The sequence below is a fragment of the Nomascus leucogenys genome, chromosome X, assembly GCF_006542625.1.
Source record: "Nomascus leucogenys isolate Asia chromosome X, Asia_NLE_v1, whole genome shotgun sequence".
NCBI lineage: Eukaryota > Metazoa > Chordata > Mammalia > Primates > Hylobatidae > Nomascus > Nomascus leucogenys.
In genome coordinates, this window is record NC_044406.1 from 137,556,578 (window position 1) to 137,574,687 (window position 18,110).

At 37.7% G+C, this 18,110-nt stretch overlaps 1 protein-coding gene across 1 annotated transcript in view; it reads right to left on the reverse strand.

The window, feature by feature from the left end:
- Positions 1–8,442, reverse strand: part of GABRA3 (gamma-aminobutyric acid type A receptor alpha3 subunit) — a 269,212-nt gene extending 260,770 nt beyond the window's left edge. Inside the window, exon 1 of the mRNA XM_003271855.4 lies at positions 8,237–8,442. The gene's annotated coding sequence lies outside the window, so the exon portion shown is untranslated. The remainder of the gene's footprint in view (positions 1–8,236) is intronic.
- Between the last annotated feature and the right edge of the window lie 9,668 nt (positions 8,443–18,110).

Here is an 18,110-nt window from a genome sequence, read left to right on the forward strand (position 1 = left end):
TCACAAAATTAAGGGCATAAAATAAATGTTACTGCTACCCATTCTATACAGATAAATTTAGGCTTAGAGAGACTACACAGCTAGTAAGTAGAAGAGCTGAGGTAATAACAATTATTTTAAAGCTACAATAATATTTAAAGTTTATAACTAGGACAAGAAGAGACAGACTAAAAGAAATGAAGAATAGATAAATTCCAAACAGAATCTATTATATATTACAATTTGTATATGTTACAGAACAGTGGGAATGAATGAATTATTCAGTGTTTGGTGCTATGAAACAATTGGCAGGGAAAACAATTTAGAAAATTACCTCACACTACACAGCAAAATAAATTCCAGAGGGATTAAACATAAGCAATAAAAACTAAAACAAAATTCATTTAAGCACTTACCCAATTTTGAATGAGGAAGAAATTCTTAAACACGAATTCATCAGAAGAAATTACAAATGAAAAGATAAATATAATTACATAAAATTAAGATTACTATGCATAAAAGTCAATTTAAAATGTAAACTTTTAAATGTAAATATTTAAAATGTAAGTGGGAGAATATTTTCCCTACATTTGACAGAAAAAGGTCTAATGGGTCAACTAAATATACATTGCCCATACAAATTTTAAAAAATGTAAGTTCTTAATGGAACATGTACAAAGATCATAAATAGATGTTTATAGAAAGGAAACAAAATTAATCAAGAAATATAAAAATGTATTCAATCTCATTATAATCAAAGAAACACATATTAAAACAGTAAGGTACCATTTTGCCCCTATCAGATCGGTAAAAATTTTAAAAGAATGACAATAGCCAGCACTGTCATAGATGTATGAGCAGTAATCAACAATCTTATACAGTATAGTGGAACACCTTCACATATATATCAAGAGCCTTTAAAACGTTAGTATCTTCAGGCCCAGTAATGTCTTTCATAAAAACTCATCTTAATAATTCATTCAACAAATATTTAGTAAGTATCTACAGTATGTCAGACCTTACTGTAGGTTATAGGGGATATAAGAGTGAACAAAATGGAGAAAAAATCCCCGTGCTTGAGGGACTTACACCCTATAACAGGAATCCAGACAATAGATGTAATGTATGTAGTCTATTCGGTGATGACACAAACCAAAGGTTTAAAAAAGTAAAGCAAGAAAGGGGAAGAGTGAGTGTTGGAAAAGATGGGTTTGCATTTTTATGTGAGATCATTTAGAATTCAAATGTGACATTTGAATAAAGACCTAAAAAAGGTAAGGTTCAAAGAAGCAAAAATAATTTAAATGATCAATATGTGATCTGCCATACAATTATGGTAGAAATTGAAAACTGAAAAGTATGCAGCTGTTAAAAATTGTTTGAAGGCTGCTGAACGATGTGGGGAAATACTCACTATATAATACCAATGAAAAAGCCAGATCAAAAATAGTACATATAAGATGTGATCCTGATTATATAAACACAGAAACACATCTGAAAGGAAATACAGCAAGGTGTCTCTGGACTAGGGATTTAGAGATGATTTTTTTTTAAATGTCTCTTCATTTTCAAAATTTTCTGTAACGCGGTTGTTTTACTTTTATAATCAGGAAAAAACAATTTAATGGTAGATATTACAATCTTAAGGTATATTAGAAAATACACACAATTCTTTAAATGGAAGTGCTAGCCATCCATGCTTAAAGTACTGGGTCCCATTTTGGACATCATATATTAAGAGGGATACTGAAGACAGAAGTGCCTACTGTAGAAGTTTCTCAAAATATGTATCACATAAGCTCAAGAACTAGCAATATATAGACTGAAGAAAAGATGAGAAGAACAACCATGGTTAAACATTTGAATGGCCATTACAAGGAAGGGGAACAGCAATTACACAGTATTGCTGTTGCTCCAAAGGTGCAAGACCAATAGTTTGAATTCAGAAGATAGATTGCAGGTCAGTATGAAGAATAACTTGCTAACAACCAAGCTGTCTATTATCTGGTGGTGGTAAGCAACCTTTCCTGAAACCACTCACACTGAAAACAGATGACCATATGTACCGGGTGATAAGACTGCCGTTACATGATTGTTAGGGGCTCTGCCATTTTTGAGCTCCTCTTTTACTATTTTGAAAAGTTATTTTATGCTATGGTCACTTACATAATTCCATCTCCATCCACCTCCCCTTCCCTTAAAAAATATATATAATACTTGTGTTTTTTAAGACATCAGTTTTTAAAGAGAAAAGTACCCTTCAAAATATACGTCCTGGAGATTTTTATTCCTCCTTCTGTGTGTATTCAGGAGACATATTTTGTGCAGACATCAATATGTTTAAAATCATGCTTTTAAGTACAAAAACGCTTTTATATTACCAAATAGTATTTCCCTACACATATATCTTCCCCCCAGGAAGAGACTACCTGGACCATTACATTTCAGAATGAGATAATCACCTTGCATGTATTTAACAGTATTATGCCCCATCTTATTCTCAGTGACTTTAGTTTATTTCAAACCAGCAGTAATAGAAATATCACCTAATATCCAACTTTACGATACATTTTACAATATAGTCAGTTCTTTCCTTAACTCTCAGGACAGTCACCATTTCAGTCACCTCAGGAATAAAACAAGGAAGGTGCGTTTCAATGACCTCTTCCGAAGTCTGTGAATACTTCCACCAAAATTATCAACCTTCAGAATTCTGTATAAAGTTATTAGTGTTGCTTATATAAGTGACCAAACCTAAGCTACCTACACAGAACTATGATAACACAGTATAGAGCAGAACATGAACTATAGAACCTTACAGCTTGGAGGGTCTTTCTAAATATCTTAATGGATTCATGTCAGTCACCCTATTCAAAACCCTTTTCCAAACCTCCCCCCACCTTATTTTACAGTTATGGAAACAGGCTCAAACAAGACAAGTGATATGTCACAACAAACCGAGTATCCAAGTCAGGACTAGGCTATCAGAAATCCCATTTTAAGAGGGATTTTTAATATCAAATTCTTCATATTTTTTATCAAGTGCCTCTTCCTATAAATTGCTGAATTGAGAGAGTTGGAGGACCTGGGAAAGGCACTGGGTCTTTGTGAGTTTCAGTTAAGCTACATGACATATAACCTAGTTTTTAAGTAAGTCACTGCTCCTGTGGACATGAGCCTAGAGGGACCCTTGCCTTCCCTTACTATTGCAGCACAATCATCTGCCAAACATTTGCAAAATGGGTATGCATCATCCAGCTGATGTGTTGGTAAAGCACTGTGGCCATCAGAGTGGGAAGGACTGTTATAAGCCAGATATCATCTATCACTACTCAACTCTGCTGTGAAGTTTAATAATGGTGACCACACCTTTCTTCTTAAAGCGGTACATTTTCCTCTACATATGAATCACAATTTAAGACTACATAGTTAGGTGGTTTGTCGAATAATGTCTATCTCACCATCTCAACCATGAGCCCAGGATGGCAACAACTTTGTCTGTTTTGCTCACCATTATATTTTCCATGCCTAGTAAATGGTATGCATGCAATAAATAAATTAGAAGTTGCCTCTCCTCTCTTGGCACCTTCATAACACTGTACTCTTCTAATTTTCCTTCCATATCCCCGACTTTTTCTCCTTTGTAGCCTTCACATAAGGTTCATCGTTTTCCCCCATATCCTAAAAAAAAAAGCATTATTCAAAGTACCACCCCTGAATCTCTTTTATTCTATTTCAAGTATTGAGAGGCAATGAGTGTCAAATCACACTCTCCAACTGACTTCTTTCCAGAGTTCCAATCCCGTATTTTCAAATGTGCTCAGTACCTTTTACTGGGCTACAACAGTATTACTACCGTGTGGCCTCAGGCAAATCAAGCCACTCACCCTGTCAAGATGGATTTGCTCATCCATAAAATGAGGGAGTTGCATCTCCTTTGCATACAAAGTCCTAATTTTCCCATCTAGCATTCAGTATGATTTACAGTCAAGCCCTCCATCTATCTTGCCAAACACATCTCACATAAGTATTTCTGCACACACTTTACTCCAACACAGCTAGCCTCTGAATAGAATACCTTTCCCATCCCCTAATTCTGCATACTCAAAGTTTGTCTAATCTTCAAAGCTCATTTCAAATGCCACTTCCAGGAAGGTGTCTTTGATCTCCTTAAAGCCCTTTGCTTCTTTTATGGGTGTAGATCTCATCTCCTAATACTATAGTTGTTTGTCTATTTCTTCTCTTTCCTACTTGACTGTGTCGTCTTGGAGGGCAGAGGCTATTCTTAAATAATACTGTATCTCCCACATTATCTTTGGTTCATCATAGGCACTTAGTAACCTTATACTGAATAGATTCCATTTAAGCCATGTCAGTTATCCTGCTCAAAGCCCTTTAATCGGTCCCACTCTTTCTAGAATAAAGACCAACAGCCTTATAACGGCCCACTCCAGCAATCCCTTCAAAATAAAATCGAGATACCAAGTAACCCTCTGAAGTAGTCAAGTTGGCTTTCTATCCACTGTAAGAAATTTTTAAAATGGGAGGAATCCTGTTTCCCCAATGCAGAAGAAAGCCCAAATTACCTTTCCTTTATTGAATGTATGGCCTCACAACTAATGTCAAATGGTTCATTCATTTATTTAAAAAACATCTGTTAAGCACCTACTCTATGTCATATACTAGGCTAATGGCTAACGGTATAGTAAACTGAACTGATACAGCCCTTCACCCACTTGGAATATATAACTGAAAGTGTAATTTGTAGAAACTCTAAGGAAATTAAGAGTTTTAAGAAAAAACAAACATTTTATCTGTCACAACACATGAACAATACAACTTTGTGTAAATGTTAAATTCTTCATTAAAGGAGATATTTAACTGTAGGGTAAAAGATCATGACAGGTGATTTAGAAATTAAAGCTGGGTCTAATTTGGGCCTCTTAAATTAGATGGGCAGGTAGCCTAGACCAGAGCACTCAAAATGTAGCCCGCCAATCAGTGCCTGTCTGTGAACTTTTATTACCAGGCAGTAAGGACCAAAGTACAGAAGTCAAGAGTAAGCACTTGGAAAATGTTACAGCAATTTGAAAAAATCATTTTATGTCTGTAGAATCTAATAATACAAATGTGGGCTTATCTTTTGTATGTCTTTTATTTCATTTTCTAGTAATTCATGGTTAATTTATTTTACTAAATTAACAGTCTTCTGTGATGGATTAGGAAAAAAACAAACAACAACAACAAACATTTTCCTTCACTAGGGGAGTTTGACCAGTACTCTACTAGAGCTTTGCTACTTGAAGTGTGGTCATCGGAACAGCAGTTTCAGGATCACCTAACAGCTTGTTAAAATGCAAAATCCGAGCCCCTGCCATAGACTCTCTGAATCACAATTCGCATTTTAACAAGATTCCCAGGAGGTATTTTTACACATTAAAGTTTGAGAAGCACCGGCCTAACGATTTCTGAAGCCTCTCATAACTCTGAAATCTTACAATTTACTTCAGATAGAGAACTTCAGAGTTGAAAGACCCTCAGAGATACAGTCCATCTCAACATCTTACAGATGGAAAAACTGAGGCACATGGAGGGGAAGTCATATGTCCAAGATAATTGGCAAATCATCAGAGCTAGGAATGGAACCCAAATTTGCTAACGGCCAAGTCAGTGTTCCATTCTAGCAACCACATACTCACCCCTTTCCACCCAATCCCACTGTATTGTATCCCCTCAGTGATGTAATTATTCCTGAGGTGTTTTCTGATAAAACAGTTTATTCTTCTACCTTCTGTATACTGTATGAACCTTGAACTACCACTATTTCAAATGTGGTACTTTTCTTTACGAAATTAGAAAATTTCATAATTTTCTTTATGAAAATTCCTGCCACTCAAATCGTCCCACATGCCTATTGTCTGGATGCCATATAGGCATTCTGGGGGCTTTAGAAGGACTAGTACTAACCAATTTCTGGTCTTTAGGAATATGAAAGCGACCTTCCTTGCTCCCATCAGTCCAGTTGACACCAGATAGTAAGCTCATCCAAGGAAGAGAATATACACTATCAGGGCTGCTCTAGAAAACTCCGTAGGGTCAATTTGTGGCTAACAAACAAGTGGGCTATTAGGCCATATTAAGAATAGTCTAATTTCCAGCATGAAGTAAATGATAATCCTTTACTCTGTGGTCTTATTGGATCCAAGGGTTAAGAGGGAGGCATGATTGCTGTCTCCAACTAACTGAAGAACTATTATTGAGAAAAAGCAAATTTGTTCCAGATAGTCCCAAAGAACCAATGAATATAAGTTACTGGGAAAACAGACTTTGGCTTATAACGGGGAATACTTTCTGACAATCAGAGTTGCTCAATGACACAAAGAGCCACCTAATGAGCTCTCTATCACTGCAGGGAGTTCAAATAGAAATCAGTCAACAAATTGGATGCTTAGGATAAATTCAAGAACTGAGTAGAGAAATAAAGCTTAATGAATGACCTTTTGGGCTCCTTCCAGTTCCAAGGTTTTAGTATTCTAAAATTTTCGGCACAGAATAACTCCAAATGCTCAGGAAATAAGAATAAGGTCTGTTTTTAAAAGGTGCAGTTTGGAGCATGTTGGGTGGATGAGGCTATAAAAAGCGAAGTACGATTTTCAAGGAAAGCAAGCTGACCAATGAAAGTCTTTTGGGCAGCCCCTTCCGGAAATCCAGGTGAAGCCTGGCTCCAGGCTAAGTTCCTGTTACTCTACACAAAAGCCAGGCCACTACTTTCCAAAAAACCTTGCCAAGCCACACTGTACATACTGTATCTACACTTGCCTAACAGACAAAGGTGCAAAATCCTCCCCAAGAAGGCAGTAGTGCTTCATGGTTAAGACCATGGATTCTGGAACCAGGATGCCAGTTTAATTTCCAACTGGGACATTTAATTGCTCTGTAATCTTGGATAAGTTACTTAACCTCTCTGTGCCTCAGTTTTGTCAGTAAACCAAAGATAATAATAGTGTCTGTTATTCAATGCACTATTCTGCTACAATAATTTAATGAAGTAATACACACTAAACACTCAGCCCAGAATCCAAAATATACTACATACTCAATAACTTTAGCAATTAGTATTAGGGATGTCACAATTACTACCACTGGCATAGCAGTGTCACTCACTTAGAAAGCTCCCATCAAACAATTAGATCCCTTCCCCTACCAGTTCAGAAGGGCTATACTACAAGAGCCTCAATCAGTCTTTGCATAGCTCCAGACAACCAGAACTTGCTGACTCTCAATAAACCAAACTACTCATGCTAGTAATCCTACCTCATCACCCTGCTTTTCATAAATCCAACAGCCACCCTTCCCCCAGTCCTCTTGCCCATGCCACCCGCAGCCACAGCCACAGTCAGAGGAGCAACAAACTGGGAGGCCAGTTCCAGACAAACCATCAGGTGTTTCCTGCCTTCCAAGGACACAGCTGGACTTAATATGATGCCTATGAGTGAGATGGGGTGGGGTATCTCAATCTCTGATCTAGGATGTCAGCTCAATTACCTGGAATTGAGGATGGGCAAGCAATGGAGCTTCTCGCAGGGAAACAAGGCAAACCTCCCAAGTTTGTGGAGGAAGTCAGGCCCAACCCCACAGTGAGCCCCTCAAAGGAAGGGGGGAGGGCTCAATCTGCTTTAAAGGAAGCAGTTATTTACAACTTTCTACTCACTTGCATGTGGGGGAGGTAATGGGGAGATGGGGAAAGAGGCTGCAAGGTACCCTCCTTCTTTCTTATTTCCAGCAGTGAGAAGCAGCTGCGGAGAAAGAGTTAAAGAAGGGAAAAAGCTCCAGCCATTACTCCATCCCTGGTGCCTAGAGCTGTCTGGGGGGTCATGACAGTGCTGTCTGCTTTGGCTAGGGGCCACTCCGTGGCTTTCTGCAGCAGCTGCTGGGGCCCCCAAGCAATTTGCAAGGTCAATGCTGACCTGCTTCCAAAGAGGAACAAAACAATTCACTGACAATGAAGCAAATCACGCATATACCACATCGCAACCCCCCTTCCTCAAATCGGGTTTTACCCCAGTGTCTCCCTGCTCAGATGCCGCCTCTGGGCTTCCACCAGCCCCACTGGGGAACCCAGGATAGCATCACAGCTGCAGAGCATGCCTCGCCTCCCGGCCAACCCAAGGAGACTCTCAGTACGGGGGAGAGATGCTATCGCTAAAGGAGACCTGAGCTTGGGGGAGGGGGAAGAAGGAACATCAATGTTTCTTACCGAGCTCCACAGTCTGAGCGGAGAGGAGAGAAGGATGAATGAACTGAAACAAGTTGGAGGTTGAGCCCTGACAGAGCTCGGCTTGTGGCTTCTTCTTCTCTCTCTCGGTCTCTCTCCCGGTCCCTCTCTCGGTCTGTCTCTCTGGTTTGCTCGCTAGCTTGCGCGCGCTCACGCTCTCTCTCACGCTTTCTCTCTCTCTCTCTCTCTCTCTCTCTCAATCTGCCTCCCTCCCTCTCTGTCAGTTTCTCCCTCCCCTCCTCCCCTCCCCTTCTCCCCTCCCCCTTTGCTGGCTTTAGGTTCACCACTGGTGCTTAGCACGCGGCTGTGCTGGGGCTCTGAATACAGCACTGCAAAGCTTTAGATGTGGTTGTTTTACGAAATACTAAAGTAGTATTTTATTCCTTAAGGCATCCAACAGAGAAATAGAGGGAAGCCCAGAGAGAAAGGGAGGAGCAGAGGAAGCAAAGGGAAGAGAGAGAGAGCAAAAGGGTAAGAGCGAATAGGAGGATAAAGGAAGTATGGGTTACTGTAGCTGATGTGTGATGCTTACTTGCTGCTCCGAGACTGAAGAGTGAGCTTCCTCCTTTTTCCCTCTGTCTCCCTTATATCCTTATGGGCGTGCCTTCTAACCTAGGCTGCAAATAAAGGTTTGACAATCCTGTGTGTTCAGATTCCATCTCTGGGGACAATAATAAACTAGAAAAATGTACATCAAAGGGGTTGTCATTCATACTCCACTAAGAAGAAAGAGTTCCGCCACATTGATCCCTTGTTGACCTAACTTCCACCCCCACCCTCAACCAAGTAGAAGTGCAGACCCAATTCAAAACTGTCAGTTCTAGCTTCCCTGTAGGCAAGACAAACAAGCAGCAGAACCACAATGCCTTCTTTTCAAAAATCCCAAAGGGAATATAGATGTACGTAATTGTGTGAGCCTATACATCAGTTTGCACAAGGGCTAAGGTGGGGAGAAGGATAATTATTGACTCAAAGTATAAAAGAATTATATTCCCATTGGGTCAAAAGAAAAAAGCAACCTAGGCAAAGCACAGTAACAATGCAGCATAGGGTGGAAAAAGACCTAGGCTAAAAATAAAATAAAGGAACTTGAGTTTGAGTTCTGCCTCTGAAAATTGCTGTGTTGTTTTCAACGAGTTCTTCAATCTGGCCCTCAATATCCTCAATGACCAAATGAATGGTAGTGGAAATAGATGCTCTTAAAAGACCCTTGCAGAACTAACAGTCTAGGAATCTAAAGACAGGAAAATTCCAGGTGAAGGAGAAGTTGGCCCTTAGAAAATAAAAACTCAACTGCCAAATTTCAAAAGTTCTCCAAAGGTGAGTCCCCAAATGGGACTCGAAATCACATTGATTCAACATTCCATCTTTCGTGTTTCAGGGATAATAGCAATATAAGCACGTGAGTAAAGAGCTGTTCCTATCAAAGAATTCAGCAGCTGCTTACATATAACGATTAGTATACAAGTTTTCTTAGTCAAACTCTTCATATTGTGATTTCTAGTCCTGTTAGAAAACTTCAGAGGGCATCTAATTGAAAGTGAGTTATATAGTGTGTTTAAGTATACTAGTGTCAATAGACATACAGTGACTGGGACATAATAGGCATTTACAATGTTGCCCATAGTGTGCCATTTCTATTTAAACTACCATCCTGTTGGGTTTTTTTTCCCCAAATTTCTAATGCTCTCTACTCCTGCCAAATGAAGTAGTACATGTGCTACACTCCTATACATCTTCAAAATCATGTGTCCATACATTGAGTAGAAGATAGATAGGTACTTGTAAGCTTAGAGTCACTGAGCTAAAGGGACCCATAAAGATAACCATGTCATTGTACAGAAAAAGAAACTAGACTAAATAGAAAATATAATTCACACAAGGTCATAGTGAGTCCGTGGCAGAATCAAGGCCAGTACTCAGATTGCTGACTGCAGGTACAGTATTTTTGTCTACAAAATTAACATGTAACTTGCACATAAAGCAAGGGTGTATGTGAGCATAAAGCTATACTTTTTCCTGCATAGGTACCCATTTTTAATGTGTAGATTTGTTTGCATAAATGTCCATTGGATTTAATAGATTAGTATACTGGCAAAAAGAAATATTATGAACTGGCATAAGGTTGCTGTATTAGTTTTCTAGGGCTGCCATAACAAATTACCATAAATTCAGTAGCTTAAAACAACAGAAATTAATTGTCTCACAGTTCTGAAGGCCAGAAGTCTAAAATCGAGATGCTGGCAGGGCCAAACTACTCCAAAAGTTCTAGAGAATGATTTCTTGTCTCTTCCAGCTTCTGGTGGTTTCCAGTATTCCTTGGCTTATCACTGAATCTCTGCCTTGGTCTTCAAATGGTCTTCTCCTCTGATTTCTGTGTGCCCAAATCTCCCTCTTTTTTCTTATAAAGACACCAGTCATTGGATTTAAGGCCCACCCTAAATCCGGAATGATTTCATCTCAAGATCTTTAACTACTTCCTTTTGCAAATACCATACCATTGAAATAAGGTCACATCCTGAGGTTCTAGATGAACATGAATTTCGGGGGACACTATTCAATCTACGACAGTTGAAAACTTTTCATCTAATAAAGATACCAAACAAACAAATAAAGCATCTGGGTGCCATCATTTATTTTAAAGAAAAGATATTTTAATACAAATAAGATGGATTAAGACACTCTGAACAAAAAAACTCTTCTCTGAATCATACAATTATATCTGTATGAAAACTTTACAGCATTTTCATAATTTTCCCACTTGACTGCAAACCAAAAACAAAACAAAACAAAAAAAACCAGAATCCTTTATTAGGAGAACTTCTGGCAATGGTGAAGAAGCTTCTATCAGACCAACCCTGATGCAGGTAACAATAATAAACAGTCGACCAAATATATAATAAAACAATTTAAATGCACAGGAAAGCAACCCATGAACAGTCAAAAATTGCAAGGGAATTAATACTTGAAAGGAGGGAACAATACTAAGCGAGTTTTTCCTTTTCCGGAAATTTTTGCCTGATAGCAGCCCCCAGGCCAAAGCAGTGAATAAACTCTAGAGAAACTAGAATCAGTGCTGCAACGGTTAAATGTTTCACAACTGGATCTTGAGGAAAATAAATAAAAAACAAATTCGTAGTATTTGCCAATTTCCATGGTGTAAATACTTCTACCATGGACAATTCCATGAACATGGAGTTGAATAGAGATATGCACAGTAGGCATTCACAAACCAGTGTTAGCCAACCCCCACACACAACTGCTCACAGTCCAAGTGGCTGAAAGAACCAGACGACAGAATTCCGGATGACCACTGTAGTTGAAAAGCCATGAGAGAAATTCAATAATTTAAAAAACTAGGGAAAGGAAGCCCCAAATTCTGTGTATAAACTACCCAGCTGTCTGGTGAAACCATGAAATATTTATGTGGGAACAGATTCCAAAAAGCCTAAATAAAGCTGAAAGAATTAAACAGAGTTTTCAGTGCTGCCAATGAGGGAGAGTTTGGAGTTTCACTTCAGCCCCATTAACTGTCTACTAAAACAAACAAAATCAATGCTCTAGAGAAAAAAATAAAGGTATCCTACAATATATAATTCACTATTTTCAGGGTACACTCAAAAATTACTACTAAAGCAAAGATATAGGAAAATATTACTCATACCCAAGGAAAAAATAATAATAGAGACCAGCCCTAAGGTAAACCAGATGTTTGAATTAGGCGAAAGAATTTTAAATCACATATCATAATTACACTAAGGGAAATAAAGAAAAACACATGTGTAATAAATGAACAAATAGGAAGTCAGAATATCTGAAGTAAAATTCAGTGAGTGGGTGTTTAACAGCAGGTTGAAAATGGCAGAAGAAAGAGTAGTTTCACTGGAAGAAAAATCTAGTGATATTATCTAATCTGAAGTACAGATTAGGGAGAGAAAGATTGAAAAAGATGAGCAGAGTGTTAGAAATACATAGGATAATATCAAAGTTATAAACATAATTGGAGTCCTAGATGGCAAACAATAAGAGAAGAGGAAGAAAAGACATTTGAAACAAAAGCCTAACCACAAGACAATATCCCTGATAATTATTGATGGAAAAATCCTCAACAAAACATTAGCAAACCAAATTCAACAATACACTAAAAAGATCATTCATCATGACCAAGTGGGATTTATCCCTGGGATGCAAGGATGGTTCAACATACACAAATCAATCAAAGGGATACATCATTATCAACAGAATGAAGAACAAAAATCATATGATCATTTCAATAGATGCTGGGAAAACATTTGATAAAATTCAACATCCCTTCATGATAAAAATCTTAAAAAACTGGGTGTAGAAGGAACATACCTCAACATAATAAAAACCGTATAAGCAGACCCACAGCTAATATGATATTGAATGGGGAAAAACTGAAAGCCTTTCCTCTAAGATCTGGGACACAACAAGGATGCCCACATTCACCACTGTTACTCAACATAGTACTGGATGACTTAGCTAGAGCAATCAGACAAAAGAAAGATATAAAGGGCATCCACACTGGAAAGGAGGAAGTCAAATTATCTTTCCTTGAAGATATGATCTTATATTTGGAAAAACCTAAAGACTCCACAAGCACAGGAAATCAAATCAAAAACGGACAAATGGGATCACATCAAATTACAAAGCTTTTGCCCAGAAAAGGAAGAAATCAATAATGTGAAAGGACAACCCCCAGAATGGGAGGAAATATTTGTAAACTACCCATCTGATAAGGGCTTAGTAACTAGAATATATAAGGAGCTAAAACAACTCTATAGAAAAAAGTCTAAAAATCTGATTCAAAAATGGGCAAAAAAAAAAACTAGAGAGACTTTTCTCACAATAAAACATACAAATGGCAAACAGGCATATAAAAAGGTGCTGAACAACACTGGTCATCAGGGAAATGCAAATCAAAACTGCAATGAGATACAATCTCACCTCAGTTAAAATGGTCTATATCTAAAGGATAGGCAATAACAAATGCAGGCGAGGATGTGGAGAAAAGGGAATCTTTGTACACTGTTGGTGGGAATGTAAATTAGTACAACCACTATGGAAAACAGTTTGGAGGTTTCTCAAAAAACTAAAAATACAGCTACCTCATATGGTATCCAGCAATCTCACTGCTGGGTTTATACCCAAAAGGAAGGATAACAGTATATCAAAGAGATATCTTCACTCCCTGGTACTGCAGCACTATTCACAGTATCAAAGATTTAGAAGGTACCTAAGTGTTCATCAGCAAATGAATAGATAAAGAAAATGTGGTACATATACACAATGGAATACTATTTAGGCATAAAAAAGAATGAGATCCTGTAATTTGCAAAAACATGGATTAAACTGGAGGTCACTGTGGTAAGTGAAATAAGCCAGGCACAGAAGATAAACTTTGCATATTCTCACTTATTTGTGGGAGCTGAAAATCAAAACAATTGAACCCATGGAGATAGAAAGTAGAAGGATGATTACCAGAGGCTGGGAAGGGTAGTGGGGAGGGATGGTTAATGGGTAGAAAAAAATAGAATGAATGAATAAGGCCTAGTATATAATAGCACAACAGGGAGGCTATAATCAATAATAATTTAATTATACATCCAGAAATGACTAAAATAGTATAATCGGATTATTTGTGAGACAAAGGATAAATGCTTGAGGGGATGACTACCTCATTTTGTATGATATGATTATTATGCATTGCATGCCTGTATCAAAACATCTCATGTACCCATAAATATACCTACTATATACCCACAAAAATAAAAATAAAAATTATTTTGAAAAGAATGGCTGTATATTTGCAAATATAATGAAAAACCATCAAATTGAATATATTAAATATGTGCAGGTTTGTGTATATCAACTATAACTCAATAAAGCTGTTTGAAAAAAAAAACAAATATAATACAACACATACATTTACAGATTCAACAAGCTCAATAAATTCCAAGCAGGATACCACACTCAGGCATATCATAGTCAAACTACTGAAAAACAAATTTAAATAGAAAACCTTGAAAGCATTAGGGAGAAAAAATGCCTACTGAGGAACAGAATAAAACTGACCTGTGACCTTTTTTTCTTTTTTTTCTTTTCTTCTTTTATTTTCTTTCTTTCCTTTCTTTCTCTCTTTCTCTCTTTCTTTTTTCTGAGACAGAGTCTCGCTCTGTCGCCCAGGCTGGAGTGCAGTGGCGCCATCTCGGCTCATTGCAATCTCTGCCTCCCGGGTTCACGCCATTCTCCTGCCTCAGCCTCCACAGTAGCTGGGACTACAGGCGCCCGCCACCACGCCCGGCTAATTTTTTTATTTTTAGTAGAGACGGGGCTTCACCGTGTTAGCCAGGATGGTCTCAATCTCCTGACTTCGTGATCCGCCCATCTCGGCCTCCCAAAGTGCTGGGATTACAGGCGTGAGCCACCGCGCCCAGCCAACCTGTGACCTTTCATAAGAAGAAAAGACATCTGGGCGCGTGAAACCCCGTCTCTACTAAAAATACAAAAAATTAGCAGGGCGTGGTGGCGGGCGCCTGTAGTCCCAGCTACTCGGAGAGGCTGAGGCAGGAGAATGGCGTGAACCCGGGAGGCGGAGCTTGCAGTGAGCCGAGATTGCGCCACTGCACTCCAGCCTGGGCGATAGAGCGAGACTCCGTCTCAAAAAAAAAAAAAAAGAAAAAAAGACATCTTTAAAAGTGCTGAATTTTTAAAAAACTCTATCAATACAGAATTTTACATTTATCAAAAATATCCCTTATTAATAAAGGCAAATACTGACATTTTCATTTAAGTGAACATTAGGACAATTTGTTATGAGCATGTTCGTACGATAAGAAATACTAAAGGAAATTGTTGAGTCTGAAGGAAAGTGATACCAGATGAAAAGCTGCATCTTTAGGAAGGAAGAAATAGCATCAGGAATGGCAATATGTGGATAAACATAAAATAATATTTTGCTCTTTATTTGATACACATATGAGAATATAAAGGAAAAATCATAACATTATAATGTGCAGTGTGTAGTATACATAGACATAATGTGCATGAAAACTATAATATGAAAGAGGGCATAGCGACAAACCAAACTAGACATTGACAAGGTCCTTAAACTTTATGTGAGGCAATACAATATTAAATTTTAGTAGACTTTGAAAAGATAAAGATGCATGGAGGAGTGGAGTGGAGATGCATGGAGGAGCAAGATGGAATAATAAGCCCCAGCCCCAACCCTCATCTCCTTACAGAAACACCTATTTAACAAAAATATATTAATCAAAATACCTCCAAGAGATGTCCAGAATCCAGTTAAGATGTTGAATACCCCAGATGAGCACAAAACACTAGAACAGTCCCACTGAAACAGAAAAAAAGAGCAATTTCACTTTACCCGTGTCATTCCTTCCCCCAAACCAGCAACACTTGGCACCAAGTGAGATCATCTTGGCCCATGATTTCTCTCTCAGGAGAAAGGAAGAGTGGAGCATGCATCTAATATTTCAGGTCTTTCCTTTCACTGCCTTAGGAACTAGTGTCTTACGGTGGTTGCCAGAGGCTAGGAGCAGGAAGGAATGGGGACTTACTGTTTACGGTGTATGAAGTTTCCATTTTACAAGATGAAAAGAATGATGGAGCTAGATGGTGATGATGGTTGCACAACATTATAAATGCATGTAATACCCCTGAACTGTACACTTAAAAATAGTTAAGATTGTAAGTTATATAATATGTATATTTTATCGCAATAAAACATTTGGAAAAACATTTAAGGAGAGATAACAAACAAAAGCTGAGGGACTCCATAAGCACTAGACCTGTCTTCTAAGAAATGCTAAAGGGAGTTTCTCAAGTTGCAATGAAAAGATGCTAAGCAGCAACACAAAAGCATATAAAAGTCTAAAACTCACTGGCAAGCCTGAATATTTAGAAAGATACAGAATACTGCAATATTGTAATGATGGGTTTAAATCACTTTTGGTATGAAAGTTAAAAGTATTTTTATTTTTTATTATTTTTATTTTATTTTCAAAATAAAAATAACTAAAAATTTTAACTATTTTTAAAATAAAATAAAAATAATAAATACAAAAGTGAGTTAGTGGATACACAATACAAAAGATGTAAATTGTGATATCAATGACATAAAGTGGGGAGGGGAGAATTCAGAGTGTAGAGTTTTGTATGCAATTGCTGTTAAGTTGTAATCAGCATAAAATGAACCATTATAACCGGAGGATATTTTACGTGAACCTCATGATAACCTCAAATAAAAGTATCTATTGAAAACACACACAAGAAGAAGAGAAGAGAATCCAAGGATATCACTATTTTAAAAAATCAATTTAAAAAACCGACAAGAAGAATAAACAAAAGGAACAAAAAACTTACAAGATAGAAAACAATAATAAAATGGCAATAGTAAGTTCATCCCTATTATATTAGTCCATTTGCATGCTGCTGATAAAGACATACCCGAGACTGGGAAGAAAAAGGGGTTTAATTGGACTTACAGTTCCACATGGCTGGGGAGGCCTCAGAATCATGGGGGCCAGTCTTTCCCCTGCTATTCTCATAATAGTGAATAAAGCTCACGAGATCTGATGCAGCAAAAGCAGTATTAAGGGAAAAGTGAATAGCAATAAATGCTTACATTTAAAAAGAAAAAAGATCATAAATAAACAATCTAACTTTAGAAATAATAAAGATTAGGGCAAAATTAAATGAAGAAAATAGAAAAAATTTAAAAAATCAGTGAAACTAAGAGTCGCATCTTTTTGAAAAGATAAATGAAATTGACAAAACATTAACTGAAATAACTAAGAAACAAAGAGAAAATAAAGGAGGAGACATTACAAATAGTACCACAGAAATACAAAGGCTCAGAAGAGACTACTATGAACAATTATACACTAATAAATAGAACCTAGGAGAAATGACTAATTTCCTAGAACCATAACATGTACTAAAACTGAATCATAAAGAAATAGAAAACATGAACAGAAAATTAACAAGAGGATTGAATTAGTTATCAAAAACAATCCAACACAGCGAAGCCCAGGACCTGATGGCTTCACTGATGAATTCTACCAAATATACATATATATATATACGTATATATGTGTGTGTGTATATGTGTGTGTGTGTGTATATATATACATTTTTTTTTTCTTTTTTGAGACAGAATGTCACTCTGTCACCCAAGCTTGAGTGCAGTGGCGCAATCTCGGCTCACTGCAATCTCCACCTCCTGAGGATCAAGAGATTCTCCTGCCTCAGCCTCCCAAGTAGCTGGGATGACAGGCATGTGCCACCATGCCTGGCTAATTTTTTGTATTTTTTTTTAGTAGAGATGGGGTTTCACCGTGTTAGCCAGGATGGTCTAGATCTCCTGACCTCGTGGTCTGCCCGTCTCGGCCTCCCAAAGTGCTGGGATTACAGGCGTGAGCCACCGTGCCCGGCCAGAATTCTACCAAATATTTAAAGAATTAATACTAACCCTTCTCAGACTGTTCCTAAAAGAAGAAAAAATACTTCCAAACTGCTTTTACAAGGCCAGTAGTGCCCTGATACCAAAGCCATAAAAGAACACTACAAGAAAAGAAAATTATAGGAAATGATCCCTGATGAATATAGATGTGAAAATCTTCAACAAAATACTAGAACCTGAATTAAACAGCACATTAAAAGGATCATACAGGCCAGGCACGGTGACTCAGGCCTGTAATCCCAGCACTTTGGGAGGCCAAGGCAGGTGGATCACCTGAGGTCAGGAGTTCAAGACCAGCCTGACCAATATGGTGAAACCCCGTCTCTACTAAAAATACATAAATCAGCC